At 36.9% G+C, this 22,796-nt stretch overlaps 1 pseudogene across 1 annotated transcript; it reads right to left on the reverse strand.

Moving 5' to 3' along the window:
* Window positions 1-20,870: 20,870 nt before the first annotated feature.
* On the reverse strand, window positions 20,871-22,519 carry LOC307185612 (monocarboxylate transporter 10-like; annotated as a pseudogene). Its single transcript has one exon. The product of its transcript is annotated as a monocarboxylate transporter 10-like (transcript).
* Window positions 22,520-22,796: the final 277 nt, after the last annotated feature.

Genomic DNA, 22,796 nt, shown 5'->3' on the forward strand with positions numbered 1-22,796 from the left:
TATGTAGTATACCTGAAACTAACATAAGACTGTACACCCACTATATTTCAATTAAAAGAAAACAAAACGTTTTTTGGATAGGTCAACAATAATGTCCAGAGCTTGATTAAATCAGGTCACAAGCTCTACAGATTAGGTGTTATCTCAAACTTGCATGAATTAATTATTTTCTTTTAAGGATCTTACACCAGGATCTGCCATAGTAGATCAAGCATTTTTAATTAACAGAAATTAAAGCAGTATCCAGTACCTACCTATGGTTTTGGAAATTTATTTTGCTGTTTGGTTGAACTACGATTGTTCAGACTATTTGATGGAACATATTCAAACTGGTTCTTGAGTAATTAAGCTCATCTGGAGTCTTTCTATAATACTTTGGATTAATATGATTTTTGTACAAAAATTAATTCCATATTGAGAGAAGTAGAGTGTGGCACTGGGATGTTTAGTTGTTTTGTTTTTTCTTGCACACGATGAGAAGGCAGAATCACTGGCTGATGGAATCTAATAATCATTTACCTAAAGCTGACTTGAATCAGATTTAGCTGTTCTTACTCTGCTCATCAAGATATAAAGCTTTGGGGCCTTGGCTACAGATCACTTCTTTAATAAATGGTTGTAATTTCAATGACTTTGGCGGTACGCGGGCCTCTCACTGTTGTGGCCTCTCCCGTTGCGGAGCACAGGCTCCGGACGCGCAGGCTCAGCGGCCATGGCTCACAGGCCCAGCCACTCCGCCGCATGTGGGATCCTCCCGGACCGGGGCACGAACCCGTGTCCCCTGCATCGGCAGGCGGACTCTCAACCACTGCACCACCAGCGAAGCCCTCAATGACCTTTTCTTAAACCTCCTTATCTACTTACATGCAAAATTACAAGAAATGAAGCTTGACATTTTTCCAATCCATGTCTTAAAACTAGAATTACTCCCACTGTGACACGAATCAGAGTGTAGTTATGATCATTTAAAATACCAAGTTGAACAATTATTTTTACAATCCCACAATTCTGATTCCTTTCCACCCTAGACTTCTCAACATTAGTCAGGAAAACGAGAAGAAAAAGAACTGACAACATAATTTTTTCTCTTTTCTGTTTAACAAATGAAAGTAAAAAAGAAATGTAATCGAACAAATGCAATACATGCCTACTACCTTAGATACCTTTAGAAAGTTTATTCATTCATTGTTTCATCACTCAGTCAAATATTTATAGAGTGCTTAATATGAACTGGCAATATCGTAGGCACTGGGGATGTCACATATACAAGAAAAATCTCTGCCATTGTAAAATTTATATAATAGTGAGTGGAGATAGAAAATAACTTGTAAGCAAAAAATATTTCAGATAAGGATAATTAACATGGACAAAATGAAACAAAGTAATTCATGAAAATGCATGTTGTGTGATGAGGTGTGAGGGGGGCGTGAAGAACATCTTTAATTAGAATTGTCAGCAAAAGCCAAGCTGAGGTTATGGTATTTTAATTAATATAGAACCAATCACAAAATCAATACTATAATAATATGTCACTGAAAAATTTTATTTAAAATCAAGTCAAATGTTTCAATGATTTTACGAAGTACATTAAAAAGCAAGTATCAAAAAAGAGAAAACCTTTAAATTCATCTTTATGTATGGAGAGTAGTATCAAACATCATTAAATATATTAAGTGGATAACTATCATAATTTAATGGTATAATGATATAAAAGATGATGTGTTTTCCTTTTTCTTTGATTTACTTATCACACATGATGTCAAAATTATAAAATGACAAAGGCTCAAGGAGAACTGTAAGCTTATGTGTTAAAGATGGTTGATGTATCCAAAATGTTTGCAAAATATGACTTTAGGATGAGGGATGGAATATGTAGAAATATGAATCTTTTTATTTCATAAAAATGCTATTCTTTTAATTTTTAGTTTTTTTATTTTTGAATTTTTGAATTTCATTTTATTTATTTTTTTATATATCAGATTCTTATTAGTGGTGTGATGAATTGGGAGATTGGAATTGCCATATATACACTAATATGTATAAAATGGATAACTACATATTCTTTTAGATCATTGATATTTGACTTTTCACAAGAATATACTGACTACTGAGTTATTAAATTTTCATTGTATACTTCTCTGAGGTTGACTCAATTAGACATCTGTCTAGCTATTATTTGTAGGTTTGTAATTCTTACCAGAGAAATCACCCATTTTGTTTATTTTTTAAAATGAAAGGCATGGTAAAATGAAAGGTAATTTTCTTAATTTTATGTGTACTTTCTATCTCAAGTATTGCTCATTTCTATTTCATTCTCTACGCAGTCTCATTGATCTATCAAAAATACAAACATATCATTGAAAAGTCTGAGCATATAAATTCCATGCTTAAAATGCTTCAAAGACTCATTATCTGGTCAGTGCTTTTCAACATGTTTCACTGATATGTTCTAAATTGTCTTGGACATTGAACATATATATCAGGGTGTGGGGATTTTTTACTAAGGTATATTTTATATTCAGTAAAGTGAACAAAATTTAAGTGTATAATTCAACACACTTTAAAAAATTCTTTCACATGATAACTCAGACTCCTATCAAAATACAGAATATTTTCATTATTTGAGAAAAAGCCCTTCTGCTTCTTCCCAAACTCCACACCTCTCCCCACTCTACCTGTCAAGAAGCAACCATTGTTGTGTTTCCTCAAAAGTTTCTTTGACTATAACAGAATTTCAAATCTAACTACAGAGTGTGGGGCTTCTTTTGATCAGCTCAATAGAAAAATGTTTCTTACGTTTATCAATTTTTGTACATATTAGTAGTTTATTCCTTTGTTGTCTTAATTTGCTGAGAGTTATTCCACTACCTGGATATACAACATTTTTCCTAGCCATTCTCCAGTTGATGGACATTTGGATGTTTCCTGTTTTGAGCAACTATGAATATCCCTGTTATGTTATGGACATCCTTGTGTACCTTTTTGTGTACATATGTTTTCAATTCTCTTGTTTAAATAACTAAGTATAGAATAGCTAGGTCATGTTAAAAAAAAAAAACTTTATGTTTAACTTTAAGAGAAACTGAGAAGCTAATTTCCAAGATGACTTTAATCATTTTATTCTCCCATCACTAATGTCTACATCTATGCCAACATTGAAGGTTGATGGCCTTTTTGAAATCTAGTAAATATGTAGTAATATCTCACTGAGGTCTTATTTTGCATTTCTCTGATGACTAATAATGGTCACTTGTTCATATGCTTATTGGGCATTTATCTTATTTTGTGAAATTTTTTGTATCTTTTGACTAATTTTTAATTTGGTTGTGTTTTTATTATTGAATTGTAGCAGTTATATATTCTGGATACAGATTCCTTGTCAAATGAACTGTAGATATTTTCTCCCAGTCTGTAGTTTGTTTCTTCAATCCTCTATGAAAAAAAAAAAAAAAAGAAATTGCCTACCTAAGGCTAAGAAGATATTTTCTTGCTTTCTTGTAGAACAAGAGAACAAACTGTTCCAGCATCATATATTTTGAAAAGACTTTAATGTCTTTATTGAGTCATTCTGGTGCCAAGTTTTAAAACAAATTGACCATGTAAATGTGAACCAACTTCTGGACTCCATTCTGTTCCACTAATCTAGTTGTCTATCTTTATGTTAATACCATACTAACTAGCTTGGTAAATGTAGATGTGTGCAAATTTTTATTTCAGATAATGTATCTCCTCCAGCATTGTTTTTCTTTTTCAACTTTTGTCTATTCTAAGTACTTTGAGGTTCTTACATACATTTTGTAATTAGTTGGACAATTTCTACAAACAACATGCTGAAATATTTATTAGTATTGCATCAAATCTATAGATCAACTGGATGAATTGGCAGCAAAACAATATTGAGTGCTCCATTCTATTACTGGGTATAAATCCCTGTTTGTTTAAGTTTCTTTAGGTTTCCCTGAATGTGGTTTTGTTTAGCTACATGCTACAATTTATAATATAATGTATCTTTAATAACATTCAGAACTTTTTTTTACTTTCAAATTTTTCTTTTGTTCTATTGGTTATGTGCAAATAGGATGCTTAGGTGGCAAATGTATGGGCATTTTCCAGGTACCTATTTGCTATTAATTTATAATTTGTATTTTTCTTTGTATAATTCCTAAACATTATTAAATTTATATGTAACTATATCTTATTAAAAAAATAATGCTGTGCCTGATATTGCAACTGCAATTCCAGTTCAGTCTCACACACACACACATACACACACACAAATTAACCCACTATTCTATCACTTTGCTAAATTCTTTTACTAGCACTGGTAGGTTTTTTTTCTTGTTGCATTGTTTTCTTTTTTGTTCCTTAGGATGTTTTACATACAAGATTATGTCCTCTGTGAATATAGGTAACTGTTTCTTCCTATTGAATTGGTATTATTTTTTTTTCTTTCTCTTGACATATACTGGATAGGACCTCCAGTTTGAATGGAAATGATAAACAGACATATATGTCTTTTTTGCAATCTTAAAGGGAAAGTTTTCAGTTCTTTAACATATATTGTGATGCTAGTTATAGTTTTATTTTGTTTTGTTTTTTGTAGATGCACTTTATCAAACTGAGAATTTCTTTTATTCTGTTGCTAGAATGCTGGTCATTTTTATTATGAGTGTGCTAGATTTCTCTGACACGTTATAAATTAATTGATAGAATGTTTTTGTTTCTCCTTTAATGAATATGATGAATTATATTGTTTGATTTTGAATTTAAAAAGTGTGGCTCTGAGTTTTGCTAATATTTGTTTAGGACTTATAGCTTATAGCACCTAAATCAGAGGTTAGTCTGATAAATAAAATATTATTGGAACTTAGCCATGTCAATTCATTTACATATACTCTATGACATTTTACACTACTATGGGAGAGTTGAGCTGTTGCAACAGAAATAATATGACCCTCAAAGTATAAAACATTTACTCCCTGAGCTTTTAAAGAAAATGTTTGCTAACCCCAGGCCAATATCAGTGAATGATATTAGTGTGTATTTTTTTTCTTTTTTTGGTAATGTCTTTGGAATTACTGGCCATATAAAGTAAGATGAGAAGTGTTTATTGCTCCTTTATCAAAGAGCTTTTGTAAAATTTTTTTTCTTGTAATTTTTTGGCGTAGTATTTTGATAAGCCTTTTGGCCTGGAGTTTTGTTAGTTGGAAAGCTTGTAATTAAAATGCAATTACTTTAATATATAAGATTATTATTTTTTAAATTTAACCTATGAAAATTTTAGTAATTTCTTTTCAAAGAATTTGTCCAAATCTTCTAGGTGAATTAATAATTTTATCATAATATTCTTTTATTATCCTTCTGAAGAATCTATAGTGATTTTTAAATTTAATTCCTAAATTATTCACTTGTGTCTTCCATATTTTTCTGGATTAGTCTAGTTAGTGATTCACCAATCATATTAATTTTTTTAAAGAATCAAGTTTTGTTTTTGTTAATTATTTGTTTTCTCCATTTGCCGTTTAATTGACTTAATTTTGTTTACCACTTCTTTTCTTTGCTTACTTTGAATTTAATTTGCTGTTCTTTTTCTAGCTTCTCAGGGTAGACATCTACGTCACCAGATTTAAAATTTTCTTCTTTTCTATAAGCATTTATGTTAGCTTCTAAGCCCTAATTTAGCTACATCTCACACATTTTGATATGTTATCATTTATTTTAAAATATTTTCTAATTTCCCTTATACGATTTCTTCCTTAATTGATAGATTATTTAAAATTATGCTGCTTAATTTCCAAATAGTTGACGGTTTTATAGATTTTTGGTTACTGATTTCCAATATAATACCACTGTTTTGAAAACGCATTCTTAAAACTTGTATATTTATTGAGAATTATTTTATGGTCCGGCACATGGCCTATTCTAGTCAGCCATCTATGTGTAGTTGAAAAATATGTAGTCTATTGTGTGATTGGATGTAATTTTCTATAAATGTCAGTTAATTCTACTTGGTTAATAGTGTTTCTCAAGTCTTTTACACCCTTACTGATTTGCTATATACTTACTCCATAAATGACTGAGGGGGGATGTGGACATTTCCAACTATAATCTCAGTTTGCTTCTTTATCACTTCAGTCCTCATATTTTGACAATATTTGAAGCTATATACACGTATTTTTGGAATTGTTATCCCTTCATGATTAACTGAACTTTTATCAGTGTGAAATGTCTGTTTTACTTCTGGTAATCTTTCTTGTTCTAGAATTAATTTTATTAATACAGCCTCTCCATTTTTCATGATTTGTGTTTGTTTGGTATACCATTTTTCATTCTCCTTTGAGTCCATATGTGTCTTTACAATCAGTTTGTCTCTTGTAAATATCATCATAAATACTGGACACAGTGCAGGTTTTGCTGGCACAAAATTCTCATAGCTTTTCTTTGGTTAGAAATGTCTTTATTTCCTCTGCATTTTCCTAGCATATGTTTTGCTGGATATGTAATTATAGGTTAAAGATTTTTAAATATAAACTTTTTATTAAAAACATATCCTTTATGTTGTGCCTCTAAATGTAATATGTCTTTTTTTCCCCTTAGTTCTTTTAAAGTTTTCCTCTTTATTACTGGTTTGGGGAATTTTTTAATAATGTACCTTAATGTTCATCTTGTTATGTATATTTTGCTTAATGTTGATAGAGCTTCTTAAAACTGTTGATTTATATTTATATTAAAATTTGAAATATCTGGCCATTACTTTTTTTTTGCTTGAAATTTTCTCTCTTCTTACTGTATGTCAATTACATGCATATGAGACTACTTGATGTTTTCCCAGAGTGCCCTGAAACTGTTCTCTTCCTTTTTTTTAACTTTATATTTCAGTTTGAAGCAGTTTGAAGCATTCAGTTTTTCCCCTTATTCATGTTCAAATATTTTATTTATTAGATTCTTTTGCTTATGAGCCCATCTTTGAAAATTTCACTTTGGGTATCTAATTTTGCTGTTTTAAATGCACATTTGATTTATTTTTACAGTGTTTATTCCTCTAAGGAGATTTTACAGTTGTTCTTTCATTATCTTTATGTTTTTTTCTTAAATAGTTGAACAAATTTGAATAGATCTTTTAAAATTATTGCCTGCTAATTCCATTACCTCTGACAGTTCTGTGTCTATTTTAATGGACTTACTTTTCTTATTATGGGACACATTTTTCTACTACTTCACATATCTAGTAGTATTTTATTGGATTTTGGACATGATGAGTGCTATGTTAATGTATGTATAATTTTTTTCTCCCTTTTGAGAGTTTTGAGGTTTTTCATGGCAATCAATTAGTTTATTTGCACATTAGCTTGATCCATTCAATGGTTGCTTTTAAGTGTAATTAGGGTAAAAATAAAGGAGCCTTTATTCAAGAGTTAGAGTAGTTCTATTCCAATGTCACAACTTCTGAATTCTATTCAATGTCCAGCTATTCAGTGAGGACTCTTCATTCTTGCTTTTTGGAATATGGACATTTTTCAGTTGTGTCTGTTCATAATACATACAGTATATATTAATATATAAATATATATAAATATACATATAAGTATATAAATATAAATATACATATATATATATATACATATATATATATATATATATATATATATATATATATAGTTTTTATTCCCCAGCTCACAGCTCCTGATAACCATTCTTTCCCTAACTTTATGGACTCTTTTCCACAGCATCTGCAGCTTAGTATTTGCCAATAATTCAAGGAAAGACTTTTAGGACTTTCTTTTTCTGTATAGGTCCCTATTTTTCTACCATGCAAATTCCTGTCACCCCAGGAGCCTTGAACTCAGTTTTCTCAACTCAGTGAGACTGCTATGATTTAGTCTTCCTTTCACTGTGCCACAGTCCAGACAGTGTTGGTTGAAAGTCAGGATAAACATGAACCAAATTTCTTATTTCCCTTATACTTCGAATCATAGTCCTTCACTATCTAATGTTTAATGTATGAAAATAATTATTTAGTATATTTTGTCCAGATTTATAGTTTGTTATCACGGGGAATCTAGTCCTATGCTAGTTACTTCATCATTGATAGAAATAATATACTCTCTGGGAGGTTTTTTAAGTTATCCAACAGTGTGTTTTATAAATGTCAAATTTCTTTGACATCTCATTATTATTATTTTTAATTATAGCAAACATTTATTATGAAATACCATAAATTTTTATTTAAAAAGCAATATTTTATGTCTCTCTTTTTTTGCTGTACACGGGCCTCTCACTGTTGCGGCCTCTCCCGTTGCGGAGCACAGGCTCTGGATGCCCAAGCTCCGGATGCGCAGGCTCCGGATGCGCAGGCTCAGCGGCCATGGCTCATGGGCCCAGCCGCTCCGCGGCATGCGGGATCTTCCTGGCCGGGGCACGAACCGCTGTCCGTTGCATTGGCAGGCGGACTCTCAACCACTGCGCCACCAGGGAAGCCCTTTATGTTTCTTTTGACAACCCAATATAGCCTGCCAAATTTCTTATAAATTATAAGTTGTAAGAAGGTCATTTATGCCTAGTTTATATTTCTTTGGTAAGCACTAAAATTCTAACTCCTGCGCTTATCCTCAATGTTAATCCCCCAAACCAAGTCTTAGATTCCAATGACACTGAATAGCGTATAATTAAGCACATGCAAAGTATTATTTCCTTTTATGTGTCTTTCTCACTCTGTTCCCATTGTCTGAATCAAGATCCACTTTCTTCATTCCCAGATAACTCTGTGGATATTTCAATAATTGTATTTTGCTATGTTGTATTACAATTCCTTGGCATAAATTAGTTTTGTATTTATATTTTTTGTATTTTACTTTATTCAATATTTATGTTTGTATTATATTTTTTGCACCTCCATCACCTAGTATAGTGCCTGGATAACATAGATCCTAACAAATTATTTGTTGACTATGTTTTTATGTATGGAAAAAATAGTGTCTGCCAGATGTGAGTGTGCATCAATTTATTGTGGAAAATCCTTTGTGGGAAGCTAAATTGTGAACAGAAGTTAATTTCATAAGCAAAGAAAACAGAAAAAAATAAGTTGTTTGGATAATGTGGCATTGATCTGTAATTACTAGAATTATCTAATTTTATTGAAGAAATATATATTTCAATTCAATCAGACTTAGAGAATCATCTGGTTAGGGTATGTATTCCTAGAAATAGTGCTAGAAAACCAAGATCTATCATATGGACTTATTTTCACTCATTGAATATGAAAATTATTTTAGCAATCACTTCATCTATAATCCCCATTTTACAGCATGAAGAAACTGATATCTGTGTAATCCCCTAGGTTGCCCAGTTTTTGTTTTATTTTGTTTTACAAATTCTATACCCTCTAGTGGAAAAAATATGTAAATGAAGAAGCCAGTTCATATGTGACATATGTTTATGACTTTACTATTCTATCAAGAGTACTTCCAGTAGACATTGGTGAAAAATTTTACAAACTTAGCTTCTAGATTGCATTAAAGAGGCAAATAATAGAGTTGAGCTTTCCAAGCACACCTTGAAAAGAAATATTATAAGCAAAGAAAGGGTGAAATTCTTTAGGAGTAAACCAGGGAGGTAGAGGTAGTAAGAATGAAATCCTTTACAGTGGAGAAAAAAATAGGTGTATCAAAAATTGATACTTCGGTAATTATAATATATGTATACCACATCAATTTTAAAAGTAACTTCAAGATCTCACTGAAAACTAACTGGAGACTGGCAGAAGAACACTTGTACAACCAAGGCTGTAAGAAAGATCTACACAGAATTGGGTAAGAAGGGAAGTGAAGCAACCAGGTCTGGATCTGTGTCCCTGGCAGGAGACAAAGAAGACGAGGGAGATTACACAGGTGGAGATATTCCCTGAGTAGTGAGTGGCTTGAGCCACACATTGGGTGCCCCAGGCCTGGCGTCTGAAACCAGGAAGATGAGTCCCCTTAGCTGGCTTGAAAACCAGTGGGACTGACAGGAGAGCTGTGAGAAACCTAGCCTCCACTCATGAAAAGTATACACACACTGCTTACTCCTGAAACATGGCAGAAGAAGCAGATTAAAACTGCAAGTGACACTGGCAGATTTTCTGCAACCAAAACAGTGTGGAGCCCCACCCGAGCTGAGCACCTGCTTTGTCCCACATGGTCAGCAAGGCAGCTCCACACAAGAGTAAGGGACTGCCACAGCCTGTGCCCTGACCCATGCCAAGTGCCCACTTCAGACTCTCTTACACCAGCACTGCTCCCCTATGGGGTGAAGGTGCCGAAAGCAAATACTCAGAGGGAATGGGGCCAGCTCAGACCTGAACCTCAGGGCTTCTGCCCCAGCAACTGCTGTCCCCAGTAGAGTGGTGTTGGCCACTGAGCAGAGGAGAAGCCCTGGCTCATACCTAGCTCTGGCTCCAGCCCCTTCATCTCCAGCCCTAACTCCTACCAATGTGATAGCTGCCAGCACACCCTGAGGAAAGACATGACTCATGCTCATCTCAGATCCAGGTCTCCCACCAAAGTCACTGGGCATACACAGACTGTATAGAGACACACCCACACAAGGACACCCATTCAAGACTGGGATAGGTAACTGTTTCAACTAAATTCATAGAGACAGAGAAAGTTAAGCAAAATGAGAAGACAGAGAACTTGTTTCAATCAAAAAAACAAGAGAAAATCCCTTAAATAACAACTAAGGATATGACTAATAAGGGGTTAATATCTAAAATACATAAACAGCTCATACAATTCAATATCAAAAAAACAAACACCCAGATTACAAAATGGGCAGAAGACCAAAGAAATTTTTCCAGTGAAGATATACAGATATCCAACAGGCATATGAAAAGATACTATCTCTAACCATCAGAGAAATGCAAATCAAAACCACAATGAGATATCACTTTACACCTGTTGGAATGGCTATCCTCAAAAAGTCTACAAATAAATATTGGCAAGGTGGAGAAAAGGGAACCCTAGTATACTGTCGGTGGGAATGTAAATTGGTGCAGCCACTATGAAAAACACTATGGAGGTTCCTCAAAATACCAAAAATAGAACTACCATATGATTTAGCAATTCCACTCCTAGGTATGTATCTGAAGAAAGTGAAAACACTAACTTAAAAAGATACATGCACCCCAATGTTCATAGCAGCATTATTTACAACAGCCAAGATATGGAAGCAACCTAAGTGTCTATCAACAGATGATTGGATAAAGAAGTGGGGTTATATATATACAATTATATATATATATAATTGAAGTTATATATATAATATACAATCTATATAATTGAATTTTACTCAGCCATAAAAAAGAATGAAATTCTGATATTTGCAACATGGATGGACCTAGAAAGTATTATACTTAGTGAAATAAGTCATATAGTGCAAGACAAATACTGTATAACTTTTATACAGAATCTGAAAAATAAAACAAATGAATAAATATAACAAAATAGACACAGACTCACAAATATAGAAAAAAGAAAACTAATGGTTACCAGTGGGGAGAGGGAGGGGGAAGGGGTAAGATAAGGGTAGGGGATTAAGAGGTACAAGCTATTATGTAAAAATAAATAAGCTCTAAAGATATATTGTACAGCACAGAGATAGCCATTATTTTAAAATAACTTTAAATGGAGTATAATCTATAAAAATATTGAATCAATCCAAAAAAAATTGAATCACTACGTTGTTCACCCAAAACTAATATGTCACACTTCAATTTTTTTAAAAAGTAACTTAAAAAAACACTGGAGGGGCTTCCCTGGTGGCGCAGTGGTTGGGAGTCCGTCTGACGATGCAGGGGACGCGGGTTTGTGTCCCGGTCCGGGAGGATCCCGCGTGCCGCGGAGCGGCTGGGCCAGTGAGCCACAGCCGCTGGGCCTGCACGTCCGGAGCCTGTGCTCCGCGGCGGGAGGGGCCGCAGCAGTGAGAGGCCTGCGTACTGCAAAAAAAAAAAAAAAACACCGGAAATTGACAGTGTTATTTTCTAGGAAGAACGACTATCCTCTTAGGATAGAGGAAGAGATTTTCATTTTGAGAGTTTCTTATCATTTGAGCCATGTTTTTGTCATGTATCTGCATTATTTCTATATTTCATAAAAGGAAAAGGAAAAAATATTTGAGATGTTTCATACAATTATAAATTTGTATTCTAAATTCTCAGTCAACCAGAATATAACTGAAGTGAATATGATAGGACTGTTGGATTTATGTTTCTAATTCTTTGTAGAGTGGACTAATTTGTTCTTTGGTGCTGTTCCTTCTGTTTGGTATATCTGGTGTGACTGTTTCAAATAGTACGTGTAATAGAACAAAATGCAGTCTGATTGATGATGACATTTAGTTATATAACTATTTCTATTTCCTTAAAGCCAGATGTTGCTGTCCTAATTTCTCCTGTGCCCAATTTAAATGTAGATGAGAATAAAGAGCAAATTAAGAAGATAGTAATTTACATGAATAATGAGGTACAAATCAAAGAAAGGGACAACTGCAGAATTAACTATCAGCAATCCCCTTTGAATAAAGCCACCTTTTATCATTTGGAAATTTGGATATCAGGCACCTTACAGAGATTTTACTATTATAGGTTACCTTGGGAAATATACCTAGTTTAAGAAAGAATGCTGTTATAATTTAAGTATTTCTATCCAAACTGTGGACTAGTCTAATATGACTCACATAATAACCCCAAGCCAATTTAAAGTGGCTGCCATGTTTTTCAGCATATACATATACACACATATATATATAGTCTATTAGTATTTTATTTGTACAACTTTTAACTGATATCAAATAACCCCACAATTCTCAGTGAATATCAAAGAGAAGAGGACCAAAGATGAAAAATCTAGAACCTATCAGCGGCAATAGATTGTAGCTTTCACTGCTAAATAACTCTAGACAAATTATTAAATTATAACATTAAAAAAAAAAACTGGTGATTATTTGTGCTGACAGAAAAATCCATCCTGAAAAACAAAAGCAACAAGAATATGTTTTTCAAATCCTAAAGGCCATCTCAGAAAATTGTTTTGTTTTGTTAATTCCTTGAGGAAGGAAAAAGAATTTTTAAATATTTGAGCATAAACTGTTGAAGACTAAATATGGAGACACTAAGAAATAAGACAGTTGTATAAGTACATAATACAATTGTTACCATGGTCACTCACAAATGATAATACAGATTAAAATCAGGTCTCACACAGCTCTGAACCAAACTATGGTGCAGGATAGGCTAAGTTTCATAGGAGTGGTCTCCTGTATAATTAATAGCTACTTTCAATGAGTCAGTCCTTATCAATACAAACAAATTGAAAACAAACAAAAATAGCTGCGCAGCCCAAAACAGAAATAGATGTTTTAATTAACTGTATCATCTATAAGCAGTTTAATATTTATTTTGTTTTTCCCCCTCTATCGTAACAATTTACTTGATATAAAAATCATAAGACCCTTATAAGCTAAACTTAGGCTCCTCTAACTTGTACAAACTTTAATTTGATATTAATCCAAAGATTTGAGGAATAAGCAAATACCCATATTACAGTTGAATTTTTTATTTTTAACATCTTTATTGGAGTATAATTCCTTTACAATGGTGTGTTAGTTTCTGCTGTATAACAAAGTGAATCAGCTATACGTATACATATATCCCCATATCCCCTCCCTCTTGCTTCTCCCTCCCACCTTCCCTATCCCACCCCTCTAGGTGTACACAAAGCACCAAGGTGATCTCCCTGTGCTATGCGGCTGCTTCCCACTAGCTATCGATTTTACATTTGGTAGTGCATATATGTTCATGCCACTCTCTCACTTCGTCCCAGGTTCCCCTTCCCCCTCCCTGTGTCCTCAAGTCCATTCCTTACATCTGCATCTTTATTCCTGTCCTGCCCCTAGGTTCTTCACAAACATTTTTCTTTTCTTTTTTTAGATTCCATATATAAGTGTTAGCATACGGTATTTGTTTTTCTCTTTCTAGCTTACTTCACTCCTATAACAGTCTCTAGGTCCATCCACATCACTACAAAAAACTTAATTTTGTTTCTTTTTATGGCTGAGTAATATTCCACTGTGTGTGTGTGTGTGTGTGTGTGTGTGTATATATATATATATATATGTATATGTATACGTATGTATATGTATATATATATATTCATTTCTCTAGGAGGTGGTTAAGAAAGGATCTTGCTGTGATTTATGTCATAGAGTGTTCTGCTACGTTATCCTCTAGACTTCTATAGTGTCTGGCCTTACATTTAGGTCTGTAATCCATTTTGAGTTTATTTTTGGGTATGGTGTTAGGGAGTGTTCAAATTTCATCCTTTTACATGTAGCTGTCCAGTTTTCCCAGCACCACTTATTGAAGAGGCTGTCTTTTCTCCATTGTATATTCTTGCCTCCTTTACCAAAGATGAGATGACCATATGTGTGTGGATTTATTTCTGGGCTTTCTATCCTGCTCCATTCATCTATATTTCTCTATTTGTGCTAGTACCATACTGTCTTGATAACTGTAGTCAGGGAGCCTGATTCCTCCAGCTCTGTTTTTCGTTCTCAAGATTGCTTTGGCTATTCAGGGTCTTTTGTGTTTCCATACAAATTGTGAAATTTTTTGTTCTAGTTCTGTGAAAAATACCAGTGGTAGTTTTATAGGGATTGCATGGGTAGTAGAGTCATTTTCACAATGTTGATTCTTCCAATCCAAGAACATGGTGTATCTCTTCATTTGTTTGTATTATCTTAAATTTCTTTCCTCAATGTCTTATAGTTTTCTGCATACAGGTCTTTTGCCTCCTTAGGTAGGTTTATTCCTAAGTATTTTATTCTTTTTGTTGCAGTGGTAAATGGGAGTGTTTCCTTAATATCTCTTTCAGATTTTTCATCATTTGTGTATAAGAATGCAAGAGATTTCTGTGCATTAATTTTGTATCCTGCTACTTTACCAAATTCATTGATTAGCTCTAGTAGTTTTCTGGTAGCATCTTTAGGAGTCTCTACGTATAGGATCATGCCATCTGCAAACAGTTTAAGTTTAATTCATCTTTTCCAATTTGGATTCCTTTTATTTCTTTTCCTTCTCTGATTGCTGTGGCTAAAACTTCCGAACCTATGTTGAATAATAGTGGTGAGAGTGGACCACCTTGTCTTGTTCATGATCTTAGTAAAAATGGTTTCAGTTTTTCACCATTGACAACGATGCTGGCTGTGGGTTTGTCATATATGGCTTTTATTATGTTGAGGTAGGTTACCTCTATGCCTACTTTCTGGGGGGTTTTATCATAAATGGGTGTTGAATTTTGTCAAATGCTTTCTCTGCATCTATTGAGATGATAATATGGTTTTTATCCTTCAGTTTGTTAATATGGTATATCACATTGATTTGCATATATTGACGAATCCTTGCATTCTTTGGATAAACCCCGCTTGATCATGGTGTATGATCCCTTTAATGTGCTGTTGGATTCTAATTGCTAGTATTTTGTTCAAGATCGTTGTATCTATGTTCACCAGTTATTTTGGCCTGGAGTTTTCTTTTTTAGTGACATCTTTGTCTGGTTTTGGTATCAGGGTGATGGTGGCCTCGTAGAATGAGTTTGGGCATGTTCCTCCCTCTGCTATATTTTGGAAGAGTTTGAGAAGGATAGGTGTTAGCTCTTCTCTAGATGTTTGATAGAATTCGCCTGTGAAGCCATCTGGTCCTGGACTTTTGTTTGTTGGAAGGTCTCTAATCACAGTTTCAATTTCAGTGCTTGTGATTGGTCTGTTCATATTTTCTATTTCTTCCTGCTTCAGTCTCAGAAGGTTGTGCTTTTCTAAGAATTTCTCCATTTCTTCCAGGTTGTCCATTTTATTGGCATATAATTGCTTGCAGTAATCTCTCAAGATCTTTTGTATTTATGCAGTGTCAGTTGTTACTTCTTTTTCATTTCTAATTCTATTGATTTCAGTCTTCTCCCTTTTTTTTCTTGATGAGTCTGGCTAATGGTTTATTAATTTTGTTTATCTTCTCAAAGAACCAGCTGTTAGTTTTACTGATCTTTGCTACTGTTTCCTTCATTTATTTTCCCTTTATTTATGACCTGATCTTGATGATTTCTTTCCTTCTGCTAACTTTGAGGTTATTTGTTTTTCTTTCTCTAATTGCCTCAGGTGTAAGGTTAAGTTGTTTATTTGAGATGTTTCTTGCTTCTTGAGGTAGGATTGAATTGCTATAAGCTTCCCTCTTAGAACTGCTTTTGTTGCATGCCATAGCTTTTGGGTCGTCGTGTTTTCATTTTCATTTCTTTCTAGGTATTTTTTGATTTCCTCTTTGATTTCTTCAGTGATCCTTTGGTTATTTAGTAGTGTATTGTTTGGCCTCCATGTGTTTGTATTTTTTACAGATTTTTTCCTGTAACTGATATCTAGTCTCATGGTGTTGTGATCGGAAAAGATACTTGATACGATTTCAAGTTTCTTAAATTTACCATGGCTTGTTCTGTGGCCCAAGATATGACCTATCCTGGAGAATGTTCCATGAGCACTTGAGAAGAAAGTGTATTCTGTTGTTTTTGGATGGAATGTCCTATAAATATCAATTAAGTCCATTCTGTTTAAAGTATCATTTAAAGCTTGTGTTTCCTTATTTATTTTCACTTTGGATGATCTGTCCGTTGCTGAAAGTGGGGTTTAAAGTCCCCTACTATGATTGTGTTACTGTCAATTTCCCCTTTTATTGCAGTTAGCATTTGCCTTATGTATTGAGGTGCTCCTATGTTGGGTGCCTAAATATTTACAATTTTTATACCTTCTTCTTGCATTGATCCCTGGATCATTATGTAGTGTCCTTTTTTGTCTCTTGTAATAGTCTTTATTTTAAAGTCTATTTTGTCTGATATGAGAATTGTTACTCCAGCTTTCTTTTGATTTCCATCTGCATGGAATATCTTTTTCCATCCCCTCACTTTCAGTCTGTATGTGTCCCTAGGTCTGAAGTGGGTCTCTTGTAGACAGCATATATACTGGTCTTGTTTTTGTACCCATTCAACCAGTCCATGTTTTTTGGTTGGAGCATTTAATCCATTTACTTTTAAGGTAGTTATCGATATGTATGCTCCTATTACTATTTTCTTAATTGTTTTGGGTTTGTTATTGTAGGTCTTTTGCTTCTGTTGTGTTCCCTGCCTAGAGAAGTTTCTTTAGCATTTGTTGTAAAGCTGTTTTGGTGGTGCTGAATTCTCTTAGCTTTTCCTTATCGGTAAAGATTTTAATTTCTCCGTCAAATCTGAATGAGATCCTTACTGGGTAGAGTAATCTTGGTTGTAGGTTTTTCCCTTTCATCACTTTAAATATATCCTGTTACTCCCTTCTGTCTTCCAGAGTTTCTGCTGAGAGATCAGCTGTTAACCTAATGGGTATTCCTTTGCATGCTATTTGTTGCTTTTCCTTGGCTGCTTTTAATATTTTTCTTTGTATTTAATTTTTGATAGTTTGATTAATATGTGTCTTGGTGTGTTTATCTTTGGATTTTTCCTGTATGGGACTGTCTGCACTTCCTGGGTTTGATTGACCATTTCCTTTCCCATATTAGGGAAATTTTCAACTATAATCTCTTCAAATATTTTCTCAGTCCCTTTCTTTTTCTCTTCTTCTTCTCCACCAATGTGATTAGAACGTTTAATGTTGTCCCAGCGGTCTCTGAGACTGTCCTCAATCCTTTTCCTTCTTTTATCTTTATTCTGCTCTATGGTAGTTATTCTCACTATTTTATCTTCCAGGTCACTTATCCATTCTGCCTCAGTTATTCTGCTATTGATTCCTTCTAGAGAATTTTTAATTTCATTTATTGTGTTGTTCATCATTGTTTGTTTGCTCTTTAGTTCTTCCAGATCCTTGGTAAACCTGTCTTGTATTTTCTTCATTCCATTTCCAAGATTTTGGATATCTGTACTATCATTGCTCTGAATTCTTGTTCAGGTAGACTGCCTATTTCCTCTTCATTTGTTAGATCTGGTGGGTTTTTACCTTGTTCCATCATGCGCTGTGTGTTTCTCTGTCTTCTCATTTTGCTTAACTTACTGTGTTTGGGGTCTCCTTTTCGTAAGCTGTAGGTTCGTAGTTCCCATTGTTTTTGGTGTCTGCTTCCAGTGGGTAAGTTTGTTTCAGTGGGTTGTGTAGGCTTCCTGGTGGAGGGCACTTGTGCCTGTGTTCTGGTGGATGTGGCTGGATCTTGTCTTTCTGGTGGGCAGGACCATGTCCGGTGGTGTGATTTGGGGTGTCTGTGAACCTATTATGATTTTTGACAGCCTCTCTGCTAATGGGTGGGGTTGTGTTTGTGTTTGCTAGTCATTTGGCATGGGGTGTCCAGCACTGTAGCTTGTTGGTTGTTCAGTGGAGCTGGGTCTTATGTTGAGATGGAGATCTCTAGGAGCGCTCTCGCCAATTGATATTACGAGCGGCCGAGAGATTTCCAGTGGACCAATGTCCTAAAGTCGGGTCTCCCACCTCAGAGGCTCAGGCCTGACCCTGGCTGGAGCAACAAGAACCTGTCAGCCACACAGCTCAGAAGAAAAGGGAGAGAAAAAAAAATGAAAGAATAAATAAAATACAGTTATTAAAATCAAAAACATTAAAAAGTAATAGAAAAAAGAAGAGAGCAACCAAACCAATAAACAAATCCACTAATGATAAGAAGCTTTAAAAACTGTACTAAAAAAAAACAAAGAAAAACCGGACAGACAGTACTCTCAGACAAATGGTAAAAGCCGACCTATACACAAAATCACACAAAGAGGCATACACATACACACTCACACAAAGAGAAAAATGAAAAGAAAAATATATATACATACATATATATGTGTATATATATACTCATAAAAGGAAGAGAGCAACCAAATCAGTAAACAAATCTACCAATGATAATAAGCTCTAAATGCTAAACTAAGATAAACATAAAGCCAGGAACAAATTAGGTGCAGAAAGCAAACCCCAAGTCTATAGTTGCTCCTAAAGTCCACCACCTCAATTTTGGCATGGTTCATTGTCTATTGTCTATTGAGGTATTCCACGGATGCAGGGTACATCAAGTTGATTGTGGAGATTTAATCCGCTGCTGGGAGAGATTTCCCTTTCTCTTCTTTGTTTGCACAGCTCCCGGGGCTCAGCTTTGTATATGGACCTGCCTCTGCGTGTAGGTCACCTGAGGGCATCTGTTCTTTGCTCAGACAGGACGGGGTTAAAGGAGCAGCTGATTTGGTGGCTCTGGCTCACCGAGGCCGGGGGGGAGGGAGGGGTAAGGAATGTGGCGCAAGCCTCTGAGACGGCAGAGGCCAGCGTGAGGCTGCACCAGCCTGAGGTGCGCTGTGTGCACTCCCAGGGGAGTTGTCCCTGGATCACAGGACCCTGGCAGTGGTCGGCTACACAGGCTCCCGGAAGGGAGGTGTGGAGAGTGACCTGTGCTCACACACAGGCTTCTTGGTGGCCGCAGCAGCAGCCTTAGCGTCTCATGCCCGTCTCTGGGGTCCGCGCTGATAGCCGCGGCTAGTGCCCGTCTCTGGAGCTCCTTTAAGCAGCGCTCTTAATCCTCTGTTTTCGTACACCAGGAAACAAAAGGCAAGAAAAAGTCTCTTGCCTCTTCGGCAGTTCCAGACCTTTTCCCAGACTCCCTCCCGGCTAGCCGCGGAGCACTAGCCCTCTTCAGGCTGTGTTCACGCCGCCAACTCCACTCCTCTCCCTGCGCTCTGACCGAAGCCCGAGCCTCAGCTCCCAGCCCCGCCCGCCCCGGCGGGTGAGCAGACAAGCCTCTCGGGCTGGTGAGTGCTGGTCGGCACCGATCCTCTGTGCGGGAATCTCTCCGCTTTGCCCTCCGCACCTCTGTGGCTGCGCTCTCCTCTGTAGCTCCAAAGCTTCCCCCCTCCCACCCTCTGTCTCCACCAGTGAAGGGGCTTCCAAGTGTGTGGAAACTTTTCCTCCTTCACAGCTCTCTCCCAGAGGTGCAGGTCCCATCCCTATTCTTTGGCTGTGTTTTTCCTTTTTTCTTTTCCCTACCCAGGTACGTGGGGATTTTCTTGCCTTTTGGGAGGTCTGAGGTCTTATGTTAGTGTTCAGTAGGTGTTCTGTAGGAGTTGTTCCACATGTAGATGGCTTTTTGATGTATTTGTGGGGAGGAAGGTGATCTCCACATCTTACCCCTCCGCCATGTTGCATGTCCCCCTACAGTTGAATTTTGAGATCATTCAAAAGTATATTATATTTTAACAAACAAAAACTGAGACTTTTAAAAACAAAATAAAATTTAAAAAAAACTGGTGAAATTTACACATTAACAAGAGAGAAAGATATAGAGAACTAACCAGTGGTCACCAGTGGGGAGAGAGGAGGGAGAGGGTAAAGACAGGGGGAAGGACATCAAGAGGCACAAACTGTTATGTATTAAATAAATAGGTGACAATGATAAACTGCATAGCACAGGGAATACAGCCAATATTCTACGATAATTTTAAATGGAATATAATTTATAAAAATATTGAATCACTATGTTGTACACCTGAAACTAATACAATATTGTAAATCAACTATACTTCAATTTAAAAAAATGTAAGAAAGAAAAACATTACAGATATAGCTGGAAAGGGAAAAAAAACAAGAGAGAAGGAACAGATTTCCAATACACTAACTCTTTATGGTTTTTTCAGGACACTAATGATCCATCAGAGACCTCAGAGAGTTTATATGTAACTCTAAAATTCAAACAATTTGCTTTTTTCCTTTTTCCTATAATAGTACTTATGTTGTTAATCAAATACAAGATAACTCTTGCTATAAATTTATACATTTGTCATGTTTTCTTCTGCTATGCTTAATGTTTATTGTAGGAAACAAAATTGAACATAAAACTATGTATATGTTCTGGGGACTTCCCTGGTGGTTCAGTGCGTAAGACTCCAGGCTCTCAATGCAGGGGGCCTGAGTTCGATCCCTGGTCAGGGAACTAGATCCAACATGCATGCTGCAACTAAGAAGCTCACCTACCACAACTAAGAGTCCACAGGCTGCAACTAAACATCCCCCAACGAAGATCCCGTGTGCTGCAACTAAGACCTGGCACAGCCAAAATAAACAAACAAAAAAAACTATGTATATGTTCTACTTGTCACAGGTTGTGAAAAGCAATTCAATTTTCTCATATTCACAATGTACTAGAGACCAAAGGAGGAGATGTAGAAGCTGGAAAAAAGGTTATGTGATGTCCTCTCATTCACATTAGCCCATTTCCTCCAGAGTCCTGTCTGTGGCTGTGCAGTATGCTCGAGTGGGGGCAATGGTCCAACACTGCCTCTGTTCTAGTTCCGAGGGAACAGAGGGGAAACTTACAAGGCAAATCTTGGCCCAGAGTGGCTGATAATAAGTAGCACTCCACCCCTGAGGCGACCCCATCAGAGAACAGCAGGCTCAAGTGAACCTAACGCACAAAGAATCCAAAAAGTGAAAGTGGTATTCCAACTGTCCACACCGCATAGGCTGTCACACTGAAGATGGCAAAACTCAAAAACATTGGGGGAGGACTGAACTTTCTCCTGGAAAAGAGGGAGTATCTGTTGCCTCCTTTGGTCCCACCATCTTTATCTTTGGCATGGGAGGCAACGGGTAGATCTTACCAGCCAGAAAGAGAACAAACAGGAAGATACAGAGGACCCTTTAGTGTGTAAAAGAGGCCCCTGCTATCAGTCAGAATCCTTAGAAGGAAAGGCAGCAAAATTGTAAAGATACTGTTACCAGCGGTGACAATGCCATTCACCAGTTCAAGGCGCTTCTTGAAATGGTGTCTCCAAATGACCCATGAAGGCTGGTAGGCAAAGGAGCTGCCACAGGCAAACATGATTCTCTAGGTAAGGTACAGAGGCTCCGTGGAGCTTACAAAAGAACGGGGCACGAATCCAGCAGCACCCACCATGGCTGTTTTCTGACAACCAAACATGTCTGTGAAGACGCTAATGGGCAGCACAAGGGCATCATGCCCATGGAGAGAGAACTTACCCACGCTGTCTTGAGAACCATCTTGTCATACTCCTTGGACCCGAAGGTCTTCAGCATGGACGTGAAGAGCACCCCGCAGGCGTTCTGGACGCCGAGCCACCCTCAGGGGCCTCACGAGGCTCAGGGAACTGGGTGCCCAGCAGCCCGCCAGCTCTACCTCCATGTTCTCGGCCGCCGGCGCCTCGGGGGCCTCCGAGGGTCCAGGGCCGGGCAGCGGGGCCACCTCCGTGGGCGCGGGGGCCCTGCAGGCTGCGCCTCGCTTGTCCCCCGCGCGGTGGCGGGCCCCTCCTGGGAGGGCACCATGGCCGACGTGGCCTCCTTGCGCCGGCACCAGGGGAGTGGGCGGGGCCGAGGTCCTGGCGCGCTCAGGGAGGAGCTTCCGTGTTGTGCCGCTGAGCTAGAGAGGCCGTCATGAGGGCGGGGGAGCTCCCTGTGGGCAGGAGGCACCCCCTCCTGCTAGGACTCAGGCCGCCCAGTCCATAGCCCCAAACCAACTCATTGTTTGTTTGTTTGTTTGTTTGTTTGTTTATTTATTTATTTATTTTGCGGTACGCGGGCCTCTCACTGTTGTGGCCTCTCCCGTTGCGGAGCACAGGCTCCGGACGCGCAGGCTCAGCGGCCATGGCTCACGGACCCAGCCGCTCCGCGGCATGTGGGATCTTCCCGGACCGGGGCACGAATCCGTGTCCCCTGCATCGACAGGCGGACTCTCAACCACTGCGCCACCAGGGAAGCCCCTGTTTTTT

This window comes from Stenella coeruleoalba, assembly GCF_951394435.1.
Source record: "Stenella coeruleoalba genome assembly, chromosome: 4".
Taxonomy (NCBI): Eukaryota; Metazoa; Chordata; class Mammalia; order Artiodactyla; family Delphinidae; genus Stenella; species Stenella coeruleoalba.